The sequence below is a fragment of the Danio rerio genome, chromosome 23 (genome assembly GCF_052040795.2).
Source record: "Danio rerio strain M-AB ecotype USA chromosome 23, GRCz13ab, whole genome shotgun sequence".
Classification (NCBI taxonomy): Eukaryota; Metazoa; Chordata; class Actinopteri; order Cypriniformes; family Danionidae; genus Danio; species Danio rerio.
The window spans coordinates 48,052,501-48,060,000 of NC_141043.1; the positions used below are offsets into that span (position 1 = coordinate 48,052,501).

The 7,500-nt window shown below is 38.7% G+C and overlaps 2 protein-coding genes across 4 annotated transcripts in view; one reads left to right on the forward strand and one right to left on the reverse strand.

The window, feature by feature from the left end:
* dlg4b (discs, large homolog 4b (Drosophila)) overlaps window positions 1-3,028 on the forward strand; it is a 75,873-nt gene extending 72,845 nt beyond the window's left edge. For 2 of the 3 annotated variants that reach the window (XM_087305449.1, XM_087305450.1), the window contains one exon: window positions 1-3,028. This exon is cut by the window's left edge and continues 336 nt beyond it. The gene's annotated coding sequence lies outside the window, so the exon portion shown is untranslated. The other variant, NM_214728.3, reaches the window with a different exon arrangement.
* tfr2 (transferrin receptor 2) overlaps window positions 1-7,500 on the reverse strand; it is a 1,009,002-nt gene that overhangs the window by 197,748 nt on the left and 803,754 nt on the right. The window lies entirely within an intron of this gene.

Consider the following 7,500-nt stretch of genomic DNA (forward strand, 5'->3'; position numbering starts at 1 on the left):
GTGTGTGCGCGTGTTTGTGTGTGTGTGAACTAGCCTTAATGTGTGTGTGTGTAATGGTTTTGGGGGTTTATGAGGACAGAGATGTTTATAATGCCATGGGTATGACAACATTGAGCTGGTTTATGAGGACATGTCCTTGTAATTCAGAAATGTTTGAGATTATATTTAATAAGGTCTTTTAATGTTCATATTTGTCACAGTAAAATACGCTACATCTTTAGAGAGTCCTCATAAACCACCAAAACCAACCTGTGTGTGTGTGTGTGTGTGTGTGTGTGTGTGTGTGTGTGTGTGTGTGTGTGTGTGTGTGTGTGTGTGTGCACGTGTGTATAATGGTTTTGGTTGTTTATGAGGACAGACTTGTGTATATTGACATGGGTATAACTTATAAATTACAACATTGAGCTGGTTTATGAGGACATGTCCTTGTAATTCACAATTGTTTTGCAGCTGCAGCAGGCTTCACTCAGTGTCCGAAGTGTACAATACATTTAACCACATCCAAACGCTTCTAAAAGATGGTCCTGGATAGTGAAACATATAAAAAACACGACATGAAGAGGTAATTGGATAAAAAAAAAAATAACAACAATATTATTACGTTAGAGCTTAAATAAACGTTATAAAGCCAAAACAACATTACGAAATTTAAAATTTTAACCCAACTGGTTAAGTTATTAAATAAATAACCAAATAAATGTTTAAAATAACCCAGCAAAGCACTGAATATTTACCTCAGCTGGTTGAGTTATTAATAAATAACCTAATAAAGGTAAAAAAATAAAATAACCCAACAAAGCACCAAATATTTTTAACTCAACCATTGGGTTAAATAAATAACTCAACGTTCTTTTTTTAACCTGTGTGTAATGTTTTTGGTGGTTTATGAGGACAGAAATGTGTATATTGACATGGGTATGACCTAGGCATTACAACATTGAGCTGGTTTATGAGGACATGTCCTTGTAATACAGAATTAAAATCATAATTAATGGCGTCTTTTAACGTTCATGCTTGTCACAGTAAAATACGCTACATCTATAGAGAGTCCTCACTCTGTTAAAATAGTTGGGTTAAAATAACCCCAACATACGTTATTATAGCACCTTCCCAACTATGGGTTATTTTAACCCAATGCATTTGGGTTATTTTGATTCTATGTTATTATTTCCATACTGGTATTACTAATGCTACTATTACTAGTGCTACTATTTTTTATAATTATGGCTGTAAATAAATAACATACAGTCTTCAAAAATATTGTAATGCTTTGTTTCCTTTACATTTTAGTTCCAGACACTTTTGTTAAAATAAATCAAGCATAACAAATAATGAGGAAACAGAGAAAAGTGCAGACAGTTATAAACTGTGCAAGCAGAAAATCCTGTGTTGATGGAGCAGAATATGGAGCTCTGTGTGCTGTAGAGGCTGTCCAGCAGCTGCACAGGCTTCACTCAGTGTCCACAGTGTACAATACATTTAACCACATCCAAACGCTGCTAAAAGATGGTCCTGGATAGTGAAACAGATATAAAAAACACAACATGGAGAGGTAATTCGATAAAAAAATAACAACAATATTATTGCGTTAGAGCTTAAATAAACTTTATAACGCAAAAACAATATTATGTACACATTAATACAGCTGTTCTGTGTCAGTTAAATTAGTTGACTGTTGAAATTCAAAATGAAATTAAATAAATAACCTAATAAAGGTTAAAAAAATAACCCAACAAAGCACCAATTATTTTTAACTCAACCATTGGGTTAAAAAAAATAACTCAATGTTTTTTAGAGTGCATAAACCACCAAAACCAACCTGTGTGTAATGTTTTGGGTGGTTTATGAGGACATGTCCTTGTAATTCAGAAATGTTTAAGATCATAATTAATAAGGTCTTTCATATTTGTCACAGCAAAATATGTTACATCTACAGAGAGTCCTCATAAACCATCAAAACCAATCTGTGTGTAATGTTTTTGGTGGTTTATGAGGACAGAAATGTGTATAATGACATGGGTATGACCTAGGCATTATAACATTGAGCTGGTTTATGAGGACATGTCCTTTTAATTCATAAATGTTTGAGATTATATTTAATGAGGTCTTTCATATTGGTCACAGCAAAATATGCTACTTCAACACAGAGTCCTCGTAAACCACCAAAACCAACCTGTGTGTGTGAGCCGCTGCTACCGATAATGAAGTTGTTTATATAGGTGGTTTCCATAGCGATTATGAGCTCGGTGAGTGTTACACAATGTCTGAGGCAATATAGACATGAGCACTGAGCACTTTACTAACACACAAACACACACACACACACACACACACACACACTTGAAGACTGATATATATGTGTGTGTGTTTCTCATCGCGAGGATTTGTCTCTATAGGGCTACTGTTTACATGTAAAACACACTTTCAATCTGCACAGGGAGAGAAGTGTGTGTGTGCGTGTGTGTGTGTGTGTGTGTGTGTGTGTGTGTGTGTTTGTGTAGATTAGATTCATTCAGTCAAAGAGACTGCAGTGATTTGTAAATCATTTAATGATTAGTGTGTGCGTGTGCGTGTGTGTGTGTGTGTGTGTGTGTGTGTGTATTATTAATAATATTATGAATATTCTACCGCTGTACATACAGATTCAGATGATCTGAACCAATGGGGCTTTAAACACATGGACACTGCACTTCTCTGAGCCAAAACTACCCACAATGCACCTCTCTGCCCATACCAACACACTGGCGCTCTGCTCTCCAGTGCTCATGGCCACACCCACGCCACCCACAATGCACTGCGCTCAGTCCATGACATTCAACCAAAGTGTTTCTCTGCTTTAGTTGGTGTGATTCTGAGTTTGGTTTCTCATTTCACGTTCACACACACACACACACACACTCATGTACACTGGCGAAGCGGCGGCCGCTCTCTGTATAATGTGAAATAAATGGATTATTAAATATATTTCCTGTTGTAAACTATAGCTCAAATACTGAGATGATGATTCATTAAACTCTTTTAATAATTACTCTGCCTCTGCTGTGCTTCTGTTGACTAATTCTGTTCAATATTTGGAAAGCATCTTTTTCTAGAGAAAATTATACATTTATAGGATATACACATATTTTAAGTGTATAAATTGTAAATAGTAGGCAGCGCGGTGGCGCAGTGGGTAGCATGTTCGCCTCACAGCAAGAAGGTTGCTGGTTTACGCCTCGGCTAGGTCATTTGGTGTTTCTGTGTGGAGTTTGCATGTTCTCCTCATGTTGGCGTGGGTTTCCTCCTGGTGCTCTGGTTTCCCCCACAGTCCAAACACATGCGCTATAGGGGGATTGATGAACTGAATTGGCTGTAGTGTATGAGTGTGTATGACTGTTTCCTAGTACTGGGTTGCAGCTGGAAGGGCATTCGCTGTGTAAAACATATGCTGGAATAGTTGGCGGTTCATTCCACTGTGGTGACCCCGAATTAATAAAAGGACTAAGCTGAAGGAAAATGAATAAATGAATGAAGATTGTAAATACTTCATTTATTTACAATCTTGTCAGCCACTAGAGGGCGCAGTGACACAGAGGTCTCCGCTCTGTATGGAGTGTGTTGTGTTGTGTTGAGTGAGTGTGTGTGTGTGTGTGTGTGTGTGTGTGTGTGTGTGTGTGAGAGAGAGAGATCTCAGCTCAGCTTTGTATTGTGTGTTTGTGTGTGTGCGTGTGCGTGTGTGTGTGTGTGTGTGTGTGTGTGTGTGTGTGTGTGTGTGTGTGTGTGTGTGTGTGTGAGAGAGAGAGAGAGATCTCTACTCTCTGTATGGAGTGTGTTGAGAGTGTGTGAGATCTCCACTCTGTATAGAGTGTGTGTTGAGTGAGTGTGAATGTCTGCAGGACAGACAGAGAGAGAGACAGAGGTCAGAAGATGAGCAAGATCATCACACACACACACACACACACACACACACAGACAATGAGCACATTGAGAGTGTGTGTGTGGGTCATTTGTCAGTACCATTGAGTGGGTGAGTGACACTAATGACCTGTGATGAGCACAGCACATCTCACACACACACACACAGACAAACACATATACACACAGACACGCACATGGACATTCATTTAGTTTCCTTTGGCTTAGTCCCTTTAATCATCAGGGGTCTCCACAGTAGAATGAACCACCAACTCTTTCAGTATATGTTTTATGCAGTGGATGCCATTTCAGCTGCAACCCAGTCTGGGGAAACACACACTCATACACTACGGCCAATTTAGTTCTCCTATAGTGCATGTGTTTGAACTATGGAGGAAACCCACGCCAACATGGGGAGAACATGCAAACTCCTCACAGAAACGCCAACTGACCCAGCCGGGAATCGAACCAGCAACCTTCTTGCTTTGAGGCCACAGTGCTAACCACTGAGCCAGTGTGCTGCCTATACATAGACATACACTTAAACACACACACATATATATATATGCACATGGACATACACAAACACACACACACACACACACACACACACATATGGATATATGAGCACACACATCATATTTGTCATTCATTCATTTTCTTGTCGGCTTAGTCCCTTTATTAATCTGGGGTTGCCACAGCGGAATGAACCGCCAACTTATCCAGCATGTTTTACGCAGCGGATGCCCTTCCAGCTGCAACCCATCTCTGGGAAACATCCAAACACACTCATACACTGTGGACATTTTAGCTTACCCAATTCACCTGCACCGCATGTCTTTGGACTGTGAAACTGGAGCACCCGGAGGAAACCCTATGCGAACGCAGGGAGAACATGCAAACTCCACACAGAAACGCCAACTGAGCCCGCTGTGACTCGAACCAGCGATCTTATTGCTGTGAGGCGACAGCACTACCTACTGCGCCACCATGTCGCCCATTTTATTTGTATCTTTACATGTTTATTAATTGTTTATCTCCGCTAATTTTATTTAGTTGAATAAAAACTCAAATAAGTTGAAAAAATAGAAACAAAACTGCTCAAAATATTATTGAAATATAATGCAGAAGACAAAAGAAACATCCCTCAGGAAATATTTGAACAATAATTAATGTAGTCTTCGTCTGTCGCTGTCATCAGAGCTCATTTGAATGTGTTTTGAATGATGAATTCTGGGATATTCCCCTCAGATCTGAGTATCATCGTCTAACCGGAAACGCTCTCTCAAAGTTACGAATTTATGCAAAAATCAATTCTATAAGGGCTTTAAACAACAGTCAACACGTTTGAGGAACTCCCTCAGAATCGGTGTATTTATCTCTAAATATTAAGGTTGTCTTTTCCATTTGTAAACATTTCTTTCAGCCAATATATGTTTGGTGTGTATACAGTTTATTTATTTAAAATAAGCTTCTATATTTTCTTTTGTTTTCTTTTTTATAAGAATATGCAAAAACGACTACTACTACTACTACTGATACTACTAATACTGATACTACAACAATGACTACTACTACTGATACTACTAATACTGATACTACAACAATGACTACTACTACTATGTCTACTAATACTGATACTACAAAAATGACTACTACTACTGATACTACTAATACTGATACTACAACAATGACTACTACTACTATGTCTACTAATACTGATACTACAACAATGACTACTACTACTGATACTACTAATACTGATACTACAACAATGACTACTACTACTGATACTACTAATACTGATACTACAACAATGACTACTACTACTGATACTACTACAAAGTCTGCTACAACTACTACAACAATGTCTACTACTACTACCGCAATCATTGCTACTACATCTACATCGACAACATCTACTACTGATACTACTACACCAACAATGACTACTACTACTGATACTACTACAGCCACAACCACGACTACTACTAATATGTCTGCTAATACTGACACTACTACAACGACTACTACTACTAATACTGATACTACAACAATGACTACTACTACTGATACTACTAATACTGATACTACAACAGAGTCTGCTACAACTACTACAACAATGTCTACTACTACTACTACCGCAATCATTGCTACTACATGTACATCGACAACATCTACTACTGATACTACTACACCAACAACGACTACTACTACTGGTACTACTACAGCCACAACCACGACTACTACTACTATGTCTACTAATACTGACACTACTACAACAATGACTACTACTACTGATACTACTAATACTGATACTACAACAATGACTACTACTACTGATACTACTACAGCCACAACCACGACTACTACTAATATGTCTACTAATACTGACACTACTACAACAACTACTACTACTAATACTGATACTACAACAATGACTACTACTACTGATACTACTAATACTGATACTACAACAGAGTCTGCTACAACTACTACAACAATGTCTACTACTACTACTACCGCAATTATTGCTACTACATGTACATCGACAACATCTACTACTGATACTACTACAGCCACAACCACGACTACCACTACTATGTCTACTAATACTGATACGACTACAACAATGACTACTACTACTGATACTACTACAGCCACAACCATGACTACTACAGTGTCTACTAATAATGATACGACAATGAGGAGATAACAGGAGGACAAGTCAAAACAGTAATAATAATAATGATAACAAAAGTAAAAGTAATACCATTAGTGATAAAAGTGACGAGGTGTGTATACAATTTAAAGTGCACCTGTTATGCACAAATCACTTCTATAAGGGGTTTAAACACAGTTGTGTGTCAGCAGTGTGTGACTATAACTATCTTCAAATGGTCAACATGAATTAATTGTATTGATTATAATCAGACTTGATGGAAACAATTTGCTGAAACACTTTGATTGACATTCTACCATAGTATGATGTCATCAGAGGGGGAAAGCCCCGCCCCCTAGTCACCATCTCTCAATCATTAGTATAGGACGTCAGTCTTGTTATGAATCTGCCACTATGCTGACACACAGGCGTTTATAGCTCCGCCCTCTTCTGGAAAAGAGCCCAATCTCATTTGCATTTAAAGCGACAGTCACCAAAACATCACACTATTAAGATCAAAGACTAAAAGGGTCAGTTTCAGAGAGTTATAAACATTATCTGTCGAGAATTTTCAGTTGAAACTTCACAAACTCATCAGAGACTTATTTTACATCTTGTTGAATCAGGCATAGCAGCTCCCCTTTAAATAAACGATACGTTTAGCCGTACATTCATAATAATAATCATTCAGCAAGTGTATGTTATGAGAGAGCTGACGCTGGTTAATGAGTGGCGGTTGTGCCGCGGTGTCACATGACCTGTGATGTCATCAGACAGGCATTCAGGGTCGGCCGCATCTTCTCTGGAGCCAGACGGGAAGTGGAGAGAGAGACACGGCTCCTGCTTCCTGTGCAGTGATGTCATGGGGGCCACTGGAGCGGGTGTGGCCCTCGCAGGCATCTCTGTGGCGACCCCTGGGGCCCCTATTGTCCCCGCATGTGTGT